The 14,161-nt window shown below is 41.2% G+C and overlaps 1 long non-coding RNA gene across 1 annotated transcript in view; it reads right to left on the reverse strand.

Moving 5' to 3' along the window:
* The window catches only part of LOC148151974 (uncharacterized), a 138,582-nt gene that overhangs the window by 99,471 nt on the left and 24,950 nt on the right, over positions 1–14,161 (reverse strand). The window contains exon 2 of the long non-coding RNA XR_015761281.1: positions 3,440–3,542. This is a non-coding gene — a long non-coding RNA (uncharacterized LOC148151974). The remainder of the gene's footprint in view (positions 1–3,439; positions 3,543–14,161) is intronic.

The raw sequence follows: 14,161 nt of genomic DNA on the forward strand, positions 1-14,161 counted from the left end.
GCCGCTTAAAGGTCGCCAATGATTCCGACTCTACCACTCCCACGGGCAGCGCATTCCATGCCCCCACCACTCTCTGGGTAAAGAACCCACCCCTGACATCTCCCCTATACCTTCCACCCTTCACCTTAAATTTATGTCCCCTTGTAACACTCTGTTCTACCCGGGGAAAAAGTTTCTGACTGTCTACTCTATCTATTCCTCTGATCATCTTATAAACCTCTATCAAGTCACCCCTCATCCTTCGCCGTTCCAACGAGAAAAGGCCGAGAACTCTCAACCTATCCTCGTACGACCTCCTCTCCATTCCAGGCAACATCCTGGTAAATCTTCTCTGCACCCTCTCCAAAGCTTCCACATCTTTCCTAAAGTGAGGCGACCAGAACTGCACACAGTACTCCAACTGTGGCCTAACCAAAGTCCTGTACAGCTGCAACATCACTTCACGACTCTTGAATTCAATCCCTCTGCTAATGAACGATAATACTCCATAGGCCTTCTTACAAACTCTATCCACCTGAGTGGCAACCTTCAAAGATCTATGTACATAGACCCCAAGATCCCTCTGTTCCTCCACCTGACTAAGAACCCTACCATTAACCCTGTATTCCGCATTCTTATTTGTTCTTCCAAAATGGACAACCTCACACTTGGCAGGGTTGAACTCCATCTGCCACTCCTCAGCCCAGCTCTGCATCATATCTAAGTCCCTCTGCAGCCGACAACAGCCCTCCTCACTGTCCACAACTCCACCTATCTTCGTATCATCTGCAAATTTACTGACCCACCCTTCGACTCCCTCATCTAAGTCATTAATAAAAATTACAAACAGCAGAGGACCCAGAACTGATCCCTGCAGAACTCCACTTGTAACTGGGCTCCAGGCTGAATATTTACCATCTACCACCACTCTCTGCCTTCGACCGGTTAGCCAGTTTTCTATCCAATTGGCCAAATTTCCCTCTATCCCATGCCTCCTGACTTTCCGCATAAGCCTACCATGGGGAACCTTATCAAATGCCTTACTAAAATCCATGTACACTACATCCACTGCTCTTCCCTCATCCACATGCTTGGTCACCTCCTCGAAGAATTCAATAAGACTTGTAAGGCAAGACCTACCCTTCACAAATCCGTGCTGGCTGTCCCTAATCAAGCAGTGTCTTTCCAGATACTCATAAATCCTATCACTCAGTACCCTTTCCATTACTTTGCCTACCACAGAAGTAAGACTAACAGGCCTGTAATTCCCGGGGTTATCCCTATTCCCTTTTTTGAACAGGGGCACAACATTCGCTACTCTCCAGTCCCCTGGTACCACCCCCGTTGCCAGTGAAGACGAGAAGATCATTGCCAACGGTACTGCAATTTCCTCTCTTGCTTCCCACATAATCCTAGGATATATCCCGTCAGGCCCGGGGGACTTGTCTATCCTCAAGTTGTTCAAAATATCCAACACATCTTCCTTCCTAAAGTGTTGAACAATGAGAATCCCTCTTATATTCCCAACAAGCTGAAAACGTCATACTGTACTTCTTCCGAATGAAGAAGGTCCACGCGACCATTACAGCAACAGCAACACGTGATACCTCACCTGTCATGAGGGACTGGCTCTCCAGATATTTTAGTGGACATCATGTGGACAGTGAGCAAAGCTGATCCAGTGGTTTCCTGACAGCCCTCTAAGGCAATGTTTGTTTCAACTACTTTTTTTTTGAGTAAACATTGCTTAATGAGCAATTAACAGGCAGCCAAATCTGCCCTTCTGCTGCACCCTTCTTCAAGTCTGGCAGTTAGACAGGCCATTGTTCTGCCATTTTCACATTCTGATCACTTAATCTGAACTGTCAACACCCTTTCTACCCAGCATGCCAACAGCTCCCCCCTGACTATTGCATAAATGCTGCCCCCTCCACATTTCACTTCAGCTCAAATGAAGAGTCATGTGCACTAGAAACGTTAGCTTACCATGTCTCCATGCCTAACCCACTGTGATCTCCAGCATTTGCTGTTTTCACCAGAGAGACCTTGCTAGTTTGTGCAGGACAATTGCCTGCATATCTAAGTTCTGTCTTTATCCCAATAGTTCCAAATTGGGAACACTGTCTGTATCACAGCAGCAGTCCCTGTTTCTCAGCATGAATACCTGTATCACAGCACCAATTACTGTTTCTCAGTGTAAATACCTGTATCACAGCATCAATTACTGTTTCTCAGTGTAAATAACCTGTATCACAGCATCAATTACTGTTTCTCAGCATGAATACCTGTATCACAGCAGCAATGACTGTTTCTCAGTGTAAATACCTGTATCACAGCATCAATTACTGTTTCTCAGTGTAAATAACCTGTATCACAGCATCAATTACTGTTTCTCAGCATGAATACCTGTATCACAGCATCAATTACTGTTTCTCAGTGTAAATACATGTATCGCAGCATCATTACTAATTTTTAGCATGAATACCTGTATCACAGTATAAATCACCCTATCTCAACATGAAAACTGCTTGACAGCATCAATCACTGTTTCTCATCATGAATATCTATATCGCTGCATTTATCACTTGAGCTCAGCATGAATGCTGAGACCTCACTGGACCTCATCCTGATGAAGGGTCCTGACAGAAACATCAACTCTCCTGCTTCTTGGATGCTACCTGACCTGCTGTGCTTTTTCCAGTGCCACATTTTATCGACTCTGACCCTCCAGCATCTGCAGTCCTCACTATCTCCCTCAGTATGAATATATATATCATAGCATCAATCACTGCATCTCAGCATGAAAACCCATGGCACAGCACTGTCCCTTAGCATGAATACCTGTATCACAGAATCAATCACCCTATCTCAATATGAATACCTGTAACACTGCACCAAACATTATGAACTGGAATTTAGCTCTCAAGCCAGAAGCTTTTGGAATATTAAGTGCAATTCTGGTCTCCCTCCTATAGGAAGGATGTTGTGAAATTTGTAAGGATTCAGAAAAGGTTTGGAGGGTTGGAGAGACTGAATCGGCTGGGGCTGTTTTCCCTGGAACGTCAAAGGCTGAGGGCTGAACTTATAGAGGTTTATAAAATTATGAGGGGCATAATTTTTTTTTGCTAGATCCCCTACCTTCTACATAATTCCCCAAACTTTCCATTCCAACTCAGCCCCTCTATACTTTTCCACGCAGAGGGTGATGCATGTATGGAATGAGCTGCCAGAGGAAGTGATGGAGCCTGGTACAATTACAACATTTAAAAGGCATCTGGATGAGTATATGAACAGGAAGGGTTTAAAGGGATATGGGCCAAGTGCTGGCAAATGGGACCAGATTAGGTTAGGATATCTGGTTGGCATGGACCAAAGGCTCCGTACTGTACATCTCTATGACCCCATGACTCTATGACTCTGTGCTGGGGAAAAGCCTAAGACACGACACAGGAGAACCTACCCTGAGTGTTCCAGTGGGATGTAGGGCAGGATATACCAGTTGAGCCTTCCATTCCCGCAGGCTGTGGGGTGGGGGTTGGGTGCTGACCTCTGTATTCCAAAGCCTGTAAGAAAGAATAAAACAGCAAGTGCCCTCAAACAAACATTTTTTTTTGCTACAGCTTCCCCCCTCACTTTCTATATAATTCCGCAGCTTTTACATTCCAACACAGACCCCTCCATCCATTCCCCAGGGCACTTTACACTATGTATCCCAACATATGATCCTCTACCCAAGTTCATAATCCTTTACATTGCACCTATGCCAAGTCACATCAACATGCCCTCACCCAACACCTTTTTGCCTTTCCAAGCCAACTCATTCGGAATTTACATGGTAGATATCAGAAGCCATGCTCAGATCAAAAATAAATCTGCGGTTCCATTTGTGAGTCACTCCTGTAATATTCCTAGCCTCTGGTTTATTTTTGCAGCTACAATATTTCTATGACAAGTCTTGTTCAGTTTCTGGTCAATGGTAATCCCAAGGGTGCTGATAGTGGAAGATTTAGTGATGATAATGTTATTGAATGTCAAGGGACAATAGTTCAACAGTCTCTTGCTGGAAATGGTCATTACCTGGCACTCCTGTCATGCAAATATAATTTGTCACTTGTTAGCCCAAACCTGGATGTTGTCCAGGTCTTGCTGTGTTTGAACATGGACTACTTTAGTGTTTAAGGAGGGGTGAATGGTGCTGAACATTGTGCAGTCATCAACAAACATCCCTATTTCGTATGTTACAATGGAGGGAAGGTTACTGATGAAGCAGCCAAAGATGACGCTAGCCTGAATAACAGCTACCTTGATGTCCTAGAGCTGAGTTGACTGACCTCCAACAACCACAGCCACCTTCCATTGTGCCAGGTGTGACTCCAACTAGCAGTTCCAACCACAGCATTTCCTCTAATTCAATTGGCTCTGGCTTTCCTAGGAGTCCTTGATGCCACACTCAGTCAAGTGTGGCCTTGACTTCAAGGACAGGCATTCTCACCTAGTCTCTGGTGTTCAGCTTTTCTGTCAATGTTTGAATTAGGACTGCAATGATATTAGGAGCTGACTGACCCTGGTAGAACCCAAACTAGTGTCACTGAATAGGTTATTGATAAGATGCTGATAACAGCCTTCCATCATTTTACTGATGACTGAGAATAGACTAGTGCGACTGGCTTGGATTTGTCCTTTCTTTTGTGAACAGGACATACCTGGGCAATTTTTCACGCTGCTGGGTTGATGCCAATGTTGTAGCTCTACTGAAACAGTTTGGGAAGGAGTAGGTCTTCAGTACTAATGCAGGAAGGTTGTCAGGGCCCATAGCATTTGCAATATCCAATGTCTTTAACCGTTTCTTGATATCATAAGGAGTGAGAATTAGCTGAAGATTGGATGCTGGGGGTCTCTGGATGAAGCCAAGATGGATCATCCACCTGAGACCTGATGCTTCATGGTTTCTCACAGAAACAGAAGTACACCATGTTTTAGATTTGGTCTCAGCAATGAAACAGAAGTTTATTACACAAAATAAATGAAAATAAAACAGACTATTTGCAATTTATCCAAATCTAAAGGTTTCAATACACAGTAAAATACAACCCCAATGGATCCCAACAGTACGTTTTTACAATACTCAAACATCAAAAACTCTATCTCACATTGGGCTTGACTTAATTGTGGCTTCAATTTCCAATCTGACAGTCTCTTTTTTGATTTATTATATCAGTGAGCGATGACTTTTTCAGCTTTATATAACCTCTTCAGGGTATTAGCCAAAACGTCTGGTCTAGAACCTTTAATCAAACTCCTTATGCTGAGGCAAACTGTTCTGGCAATTCTAAACCATCTTCATCTTTTCTCAGGAGCAATTACTTTACTTGTCCAGTTTCAGCTCAAATGGCTCCAAACTGAAATTAAAAACCTGTTTTCCAGGTTCTGGATGTTTCCCCTAAGCCCAAAACAACCTTCCAGAATATTCTATCTGAAAGCATAGTACACTACACTGTTTGCTTTGTTCGCTCTTAAATCTCCCGATATAAACAAATAACCATTACCCTTCAGGAAATTTTTCTTTCACACTGTGTGTTAGAATGAATCACCATGGCTACAGAAATAACTACAATTAATTATTAAACCTCTTCAGACAAGCAAAAAAAACCCATAAGCAATTGGTTCAAAATTCAAAAATTCAAATATAACTGATATCAAAATATATATAAATGTGGATGGGACGTCTGGAATCAGAACACAATTTTAGCTTAGCCAGAAATCCTTTCCTTCACCACAAGTATTCAGGCCTGTGTCTCACATTGAATACCTGCATTACAGCAAGATACTGTGTCGACGAGACACTATACTTCAGCATCAATCCCATGCCATGAGCATGGGCTGCTACTTCAAAGAATTGATAAGAAATTTTATAATAGGTTCAGAATACTAATGTGGTTTGGAAATGGGGTTGCAAGTGACAGCCACATCACCAGCCTGCAAAGACCTAGCTACAGTATTTCTCTAGTCTACTAAAGCTGGAATGATATTAGGATTTGAGTGACCCTGGCAGTGTCCATACTGCTTGCTCCCTACACATGTAGATAAACGATGGAGAGTATATTTCGGACTGTGTTTTGGGTGAGGTGAACTTCTCACTCCATCAGCATGGATTTGTAGATGGGCATTAAAACCAGAACTCTTTTCCTGAGCATGGGTGAATCAGCCCTCAAATAATGCCTCTCCAAAAGAATTAGGAAAAATACAACATCATAAAAAGTGATTTAAATTATTAAATTAAGCATTTATTGATGTTGCAAGTTAATTCCTTTGAAGCATTAAAAAGTAAGTCGACTTTAAAAAAATCCAGCTGCTTCAAAAAATACCTTTTCAAGATGCTCTTTATACCTGTTTCACAACAAACACATCTGTATTTATAAAACAAATTACTGAGGCTTTAGTGAGAGATGATAAGCCAGTGGAAAGATGTGTTTTCCCTCTTTGTTCTCAGCATGTGTTGACAGTGACAGCATCCAGCACTGCCCAGTCAGCTAAACATAGATGTCTTAACCTCGGCAGAGTACAACTTTGTGTAAATATATTCACTTCCAACATTGTATATAATAGATTTAATGATATGTATTTGGGTAAATCACATCATTTTCAAAATTATGATTAACTTTCAATTTCAGGCATAATTTTATCAGAACTGGGTTGAGACTGTTGGGTTTTTCCAGCAGTTTCTGTTTCCAATTCAGTTTTCCAGCATCCATCTTATTTTGCTTTTATGTGACTGTTTCAATTTGTATTAGATATGGCCTGATCAATAAGGGTTTGACTGATACCCAAATCCCAGAATTAAATGCCAGTACCGCATTCAACATCTTCAGAATCTGTATTTCTAAACAAATAGTTCTTTTTGGTACTTCACTTCTGCTTACATTCAGTAGTATTTAGAAGGACATCATAATAGGCAAAACGTTTAAGTCGAATTGGACAATGATTTATAAACTCAGAAGTGACAAGTACTTCTGTGGAATTCTTACTGGGATTTTGAAGTGGAAGACAATTGAGAAGATGTTTACAAGTTTGATTGAGTTATCTGGATAAAGTTGATCTTAATTGACTTTCCTGATGGATTGAGGAGAAAGTGAGGTCTGCAGATGCTGGAGATCAGAGCTGGAAATGTGTTGCTGGAAAAGCGCAGCAGGTCAGGCAGCATCCAGGGAACAGGAGAATTGACGTTTCGGGCATAAGCCCTGTTCCCTGGATGCTGCCTGACCTGCTGCGCTTTTCCAGCAACACATTTCCTTTCCTGATGGATTATTGAGTTTATCTAATGCATAGACACAAAAGAAAAAGAAATCCATTGTATAGTGGTTCTAACAACCACTGTACGTCCCAAAATACCTTCTCAGAATTGTCACTCTTGTAATGTAGAAAACACAGCAATCAATTTGCGCACAGCAAATTCTCACAAAAAACATTATAATAATGACCAGAAAATCAGATTTACAATGTGACCTTCATTGTGAAGTGAAGTTTGGATTTGATCGCGGATTACAGGGTAAAGGCAGGATTCTTGGCAGTGTGGAGGAACAGAGAGATTTTGGGGTCCATGTCCATAGATTCCTCAAAGTTGTCAACCAAGCTGATAGTGTTGTTAAGAGGTATGTGGTGTGTTGACTTTCATTAGCAGGAGAATTGAGTTTAAGAGCCACAAGATTATGCTGCAGCTCTATAAAGCCATGGTAGACCACACTTGGAGTATTGTGTTCAGTTCTGGTCACCGCATTATAGGAAGGAAGTGGAAGCTTTAAAGAGAGTGCAGAGGAGATTTACCAGGATGCTGCCTGGATTGGAGGGTATGTCTTATGAAGAAAGATTGAGGGAGCTATGGCTTTTCTCATTGGCATGAAGAAGGATGAGAGGTGACTTGTTAGAGGTGTACAAGATGATGAGAGGCATAGAGTGGATAGTCAGAGACTTTTTCCTGGGACAGAAATGGCTATCATGAGGGGGCTTAATTTTAAGGTGATTGGAGGAAGGTTTAGGGGAGATGTCAGAGATAGGTTCTTCACACAGTGAGTGGTGGGTGCATGGAATGCACTGCCAACAGTGGTAGTAGAGTCAGATATATTAGGGGACATTTAAGCTACTCTTGGATAGGCACATGGATGATAGTAAAATGAAGAACTATTTCGGTTAATTTGATTGCTGAGTAGGATTAAAGGTCAGCACAATGTAGAGGGTCAAAGGGCCTGTACTGAACTGTACTGTTCTATGTTCTATGTTTCATACACAATGTTAAATGAGGGATAAATTTTGGTCAGAACGCGGGATAATGCCACTACTCTTTTTAGGATAGTACTATGAGATCTGTTACATCCCCTTGTGAGGATAGACAGGGCCTTAGTTTAATGGCTCGCCCGAAACATGGTTCTTCTAACGCTGCAGCACTCCAGTAGTTTTGCACTGATGCGACAACTTTGACTTTCTGCTCTTAGCCCTGGAATTTAACATCGGCAAATTGGATGAGGTAAGACTGGATAGGGTGCATAAAATCACTGGAGTTGGCACGCGACCCAATCGCTGGGTCATTACGTCAACAGGATAGCTTGCTGACTGATTAGGGACACCATTTGCAAAACTGTAAATGAGTAAATAAAAGCTAATTAAGGTCATTGAGGAAACTATTAGTCTCAATTTTAGAAGCCCCTCAGAATTTTGTGAGCAGCTTGCAAGTGACATGGATTGAAGTCGGTGATGGGGGAGATCAAGTTTTGAGGCTCAGCAGGATTTAAAGGGCAATAACAGTTCTGAATCATTTATCAGCAGCCAGCAGCTTCTTCACTGAAACTTTTTCACTTACTTGAAAGGAAAGAAAAGGGTAATAATTTGTTCTGACTTGAAGCTCCTTTAGCTGTGGAATGGGCAGTCTGTGTCTGTTTATTCTCCAAAATTATAGACTGCATTTCTGAGAGACAGGATGCCCTTCAAAGAGGTAATTGCATCAACGCTGCACTTGCAGTCCAAGTTCACATCACTTACCATCATATCATCACGTAGGTGAAATGCATCCAGGGTGCAACAGCGTGGTGTACAAATATGGTCACAAGCAAATCTCGATCATGTCGTTGGTTCTTTCTGACCACATTAGACATCTCGCTGAAGCTCAAGTAATCTTGGGCGACCTTCAAAAGAGCTGCCTGTGGACCACAGCACAAAGATACTGCGAGAGCCCAATGGCTGCGTGGTGGCAAAGAACTGATTCCGTTTCAACCTGAACCAGAACCATAATGCAACACCCCCTTATATGCAAGTTCTGAAGAACGGTCAATGGTCTCAAAGTGTTAATTCTGATTTCTCCTTACACATGCTGTCAGACTAGATTAGATTACTTACAATGTGGAAACAGGCCCTTCGGCCCAACAAGTCCACACCGACCCTCCGAAGAGGGTCCGAAGAGCAACCGACCCAGACCCATTCCCCTACATTTACACCTTCATCTAACACTACGGGCAATTTAGCAAAGCCAATTTACCTAACCTGCACATTTTTGGACTGTGGGAGGAAACCGGAGCACCCGGAGGAAACCCACGCAGACACGGGGAGAATGTGCAAACTCCTCACAGTCAGTTGCCTGAGGCAGGAATTGAACCCAGGTCTCTGGCGCGGTGAGGCAGCAGTGCTAACCACTGTGCCACCTTGCCACCCTGCTGAGACTTGCTGAGTTTCTCCAGAAATTTCTCCTTTTGTTTGTTTTGGATCTCCAATATCCACAGTCCTTTGCTCTATTTCTTCTAACTTATAATAACTAATGAATTCTCTCTTTTATTATCTTTAAAAATAGCTTAGTTAAATTGAATTCTTTTAAACTCTAAAATCATTTGGTCTGGGAGAAAGGCATCCAGAAGGGAGGGAATCCTTTGTGAATTAATCTTGTTGTGACCAGTCGAGGAGGCAGGTGAATAAAGACAGATCCCCCACCTGGGGTCTTGGTACTTGGTATAGCCTGTCTGGGACCATAATAACTTAGCAAACCTCACTGGGAATCTGGTCGGAACATAACTTAATTTTGACCAGAAAATCTGGAAAACCCTCACATTAGTTCAACCTCCAAACTTTTAGAATTTGCAGTTAATGGTCTAAAAGTTTTTAAAAACAGATTTAAACCAAATTGTTATAACCAAATCATTTTAGGCACTCAAACCCTTCTAATTTAATCTAATTTAAAAACATATCATGGAATCTGGAAACAGTAAAAAATGAATTTAAACATTGCCACCTCATTTATTGAATTCTATACTACATATGAAACAACACTCAACTATAAAAAGGATGAAATTCTCCTTTCAGGAAAAGTGATAATTATGCCTTACTTGATGCAAGATACTCCAAGCATTCGTAACATAAAAGTAATTCAATGTGTTTTCACTTTTAAGTGGCTCAGTATCACATTCCATGCATTGAAACCGCTCTGTTTCTCACTGCAGGTGTTCCACACCAAAAGTTGAATCAACAGGAATAAAAAGAGCTTTGTGCTAAACCGAGTGTGCTGCTTAAGAAGGTATAAACCAAAGCATATTAAAAGCTATTAACTGATATACAATTACAGCCCCTGAACCCAGTGAAGAAAGAGACCTTTTGCTCACACAAGAGGTCTGCTCGGTGGCCTATACACCTGTATAATAATGTGCTGAGATCCTGCTTCTTTATGGCAACTCTCACATGAGGTCTATACTTAGAGAAAACAAAACACAGCAAATGTCAAGAATCTTTGAAATGATTGTGAAGTCAGGACAACTCTGACATACTGATTTGCATTTATGTTGAGATGATAGTATTTAGCCCTGATGAGAATTAACTCTCATCCTCTTCCTCACATCTTGGTAATGATAGGACACAATCCTAATTACTGATGCCATATGCTACCAAGTCTTCAATCTCAGGTATAATTGGAACTATTTTCAGCTTTTTCATCTGTATGCACGTTCAATACTTGATTAAATCTGAAGACAGGACTGTCAAATGTAAGTTTATTAATGATGCTTTTTTTTAGGAATTCTCAGGGATATGTGCAGAATTAATGAAGTTATCATTTCTCACTACTGGCTTTAAACCCTTCGTCCAAGCTGCCTCAGATCTAATTAGGCAAAAAATGAAAACCATTTCAAATAAACTTTTGAGACTTTCATCACATTGCAATAATAAGCTTACAGTGAGGTGAAATGAAATTAAAGATTTTGATTGATGTTGCTTTTAATGATGACCAACTGTATCCATATATCAGCCATCAGTAAATTTGATTTTCTTTATAACAATCACAGAAAATGTTTTTTTTTTAATTGCCAGACAATGAACTATGATGGGCGGTAGTTTCCTTTACAGAAGTTAAGTCTTGAGTCTAGAGTGGGAGTCACTTCTGATCAAGGGTGGAGTTTTCTCACACCATCACATGGTTCTCAGCTTATTGTGCAGCACGTGCATCTTCACTTTTCAGGTCCTCACTCTGAGATCTTAAATTATTTACCCAAGAACCTTGAGCTCTCACTCTACCATATCCAACTTCCTCTTCTGACTGTGGCAGGATCCTTTAAAATACAGTACACTATTCAGTTATGAAGAGAAAGTGAGGACTAGAGATCAGAGTCGAGAGTGTGGTGTTGGAAAAGCAGCCAGAGAGGCAGCATCCGAGGAGCAGGAGAATCGACATTTTGGGCATAAGCTCTTCCTCAGGAATGAGGCTTGTGGGTCAAGGGGGCTGAGACATAAATGGGAGAGGAGTGGGGCTATGGGGAAGGTAGCTGGGAATGTGATAGGTGGATGAAGGTGGAGGTGAAAGTGATAGTTTGGAAATGAGCTTAGAGCAGATAGGTTGGAAGGAAGATGGACAGGTAGGGCCGCTTAAGAAGTTATCCCAGATATAAATGTTCAACAGCACTAAGCGTGCTCTCAACACTCAGTTCTCTATGATACACCATGACCAGTCTTCAGCCCAAACAACCCAGGACAGGACAAGATAGGTGCATGCTAGCATGTCCACCTATCCACTCTTTTCCCAATCAGTGTTCCTGCTTTCCTAGACAGTATTCATCCTTTCTCCATCAATCAATTATCCCTTGTGCCACTTTTGTGCTACACTGCCCCAAAAAAAGCCAGCCTCCATGCCCTGTTTTGCTTTCTCTCAAAACCACAACTCAGTCATTCACATTGACTGCTTTCTTTAGGCAAGGAAATCTGCCATCCTCACCCAGTCTGGCCTGAATGTGACTCCACACTTAGAACATTATGGTTGACTTTTAATTGACCTCTGAAATGGAGAAGCAAATCATTTAGTTACAAAGGTATCAAATACAACAAATGCTGACCTTATTTGTGATGCCCACATCCTCTGAAAGAACAAAGGAAAACACATATAAAGCTGTAGCATTATAAAACAACAAGTAGTTATTCTGAAGCCATAAGAAAAGCCAAGTTTGCCAGATGAACCTTTTTTTTAATTCCAGTGAGTTGTGCTTTTAATGAGATGCAAACACATGCAAATTAACTTCATGACATCTGCAGTTGAGAAAGTCGATCTGCATTTTAAAGTAAGAGAACTTAATCATAAAAATTTATCCCATCGTCAGAATTCTGAGCTTAGACTTCTCGTCTCCTTGGGACTAGCCTTCAGTTTCATATCTAAGAATATAAAACATGTATTATCAGCTTCTTTAACAAGCTAATGAATGTAGTATAAACAGAAATTGCTGGAGAAACTCAGCAGGTGTACAGAGAAACATAGAAACTAGGATTCCCCATACCCCCGATACCATTAAATTCTAAAAAAAAACTCTCTTTCTTGAATATATTTAGTGACTTCCTACCACAGCTTATGGAGTACACAATTCCAAGATGCATTACCCTTTAAGTGCAGACAGCTTTCCTCAGTCGTAAATGATCTAGCCTATATCCTGAGACTGTGACCTCTAGTTCTAGACTCTCCAAGCAGGGATTACATCATCCCAGTACCTAGTCTGTCTTTGCCTGTTCGAGTTATATATGTTTGAATTAAGTACCCTCTCAACCTTCTAAACTGAAGCGAATACAGGCCCAATCAAACTAATCTCTCATCATCACAGAGAGTTGGCCTGTCTGGTAGCAGCCTAGTGAACCTCCACTGTACTCTCTCCATGGCAAGTATTTCCTTTCTTAGGTAGGGATATCAAAACTGCAGAGAGAAAGTGAACACTGCAGATGCTGGGGATCGGATTCAGAGTGTGGTGCTGGAAAAGCACAGCTAGTCAGGAGCAGGAGAATCTACGTTTTGAGCATAAACTCTTCATCAGCTCTTCATCATATCAAAACTGCTCACAATACTCAAGGAGTGGTCTCATTGAGGCCCTGCATAATTATAGTATAACATCTCTCCTTCTGAACTTAAACCCTTTTGCAATGAAGGCCGACATACCACTGCTCTTTCTAATTAGTCGCTGCATCATTGACTGGTGTAGAGAGTCACCCAGAACCCTTTGTACATTCAGACCTCCAAATATATCACCATTTAAATAACACTCTGCCTTTCTGTTTTTCAAATCAATGAGTATAACTTCATATCCAGCCACACTGTGCAACAACCACCTTATGTTTAGCCACTCAGTCAACTTGGCTAAATCACCTTGAAGCCTCTTGGCTTCAGATAAACAGAGTTGATATTGAACAGTGATATGGGGCTGAAAGCTGGGACTGCCAAGGTTGCTGCTAGACATGCTTAACTTTGCCAGTTATTTCTATTTTTATTTCAGATCTCCATCATCTGCATTCTTGTAATTTTATTACACAAATCAAAGAATATAACACAGATAATAAGAATATGAAAAAGGGTGAAAAAGGCCACTTATGCAAACAATTCTTCCTCTAGTACCCTATCTCTCCCATTCCTGCAGTCAGCAGTGTGTGGGCCTTGTGTTCTACCCTCAATAAAAATTAATCCAAACATTTATTACTATTGGGAGTGAAGAAGTTCTTCCAAAACAACAGTTCCATATTGATGTGCTCTGCTCTTATTTTCATTACTTTATTTTAAATTATTAACCTGGATTTAACATATCTAATACACTTCATACCTTACAGATGCCTAAAGATCACCCAATCTACTTTACACTGATTGTAGAGTTTGAGATCTAATCCACATAATTCATTCCCTTTGTACTTCAGAGAA

The sequence above is a fragment of the Chiloscyllium plagiosum genome, unplaced genomic scaffold (genome assembly GCF_037043375.1).
Source record: "Chiloscyllium plagiosum isolate Xiang-an unplaced genomic scaffold, Cpla_swu_hap1 HiC_scaffold_2, whole genome shotgun sequence".
Taxonomy (NCBI): Eukaryota; Metazoa; Chordata; class Chondrichthyes; order Orectolobiformes; family Hemiscylliidae; genus Chiloscyllium; species Chiloscyllium plagiosum.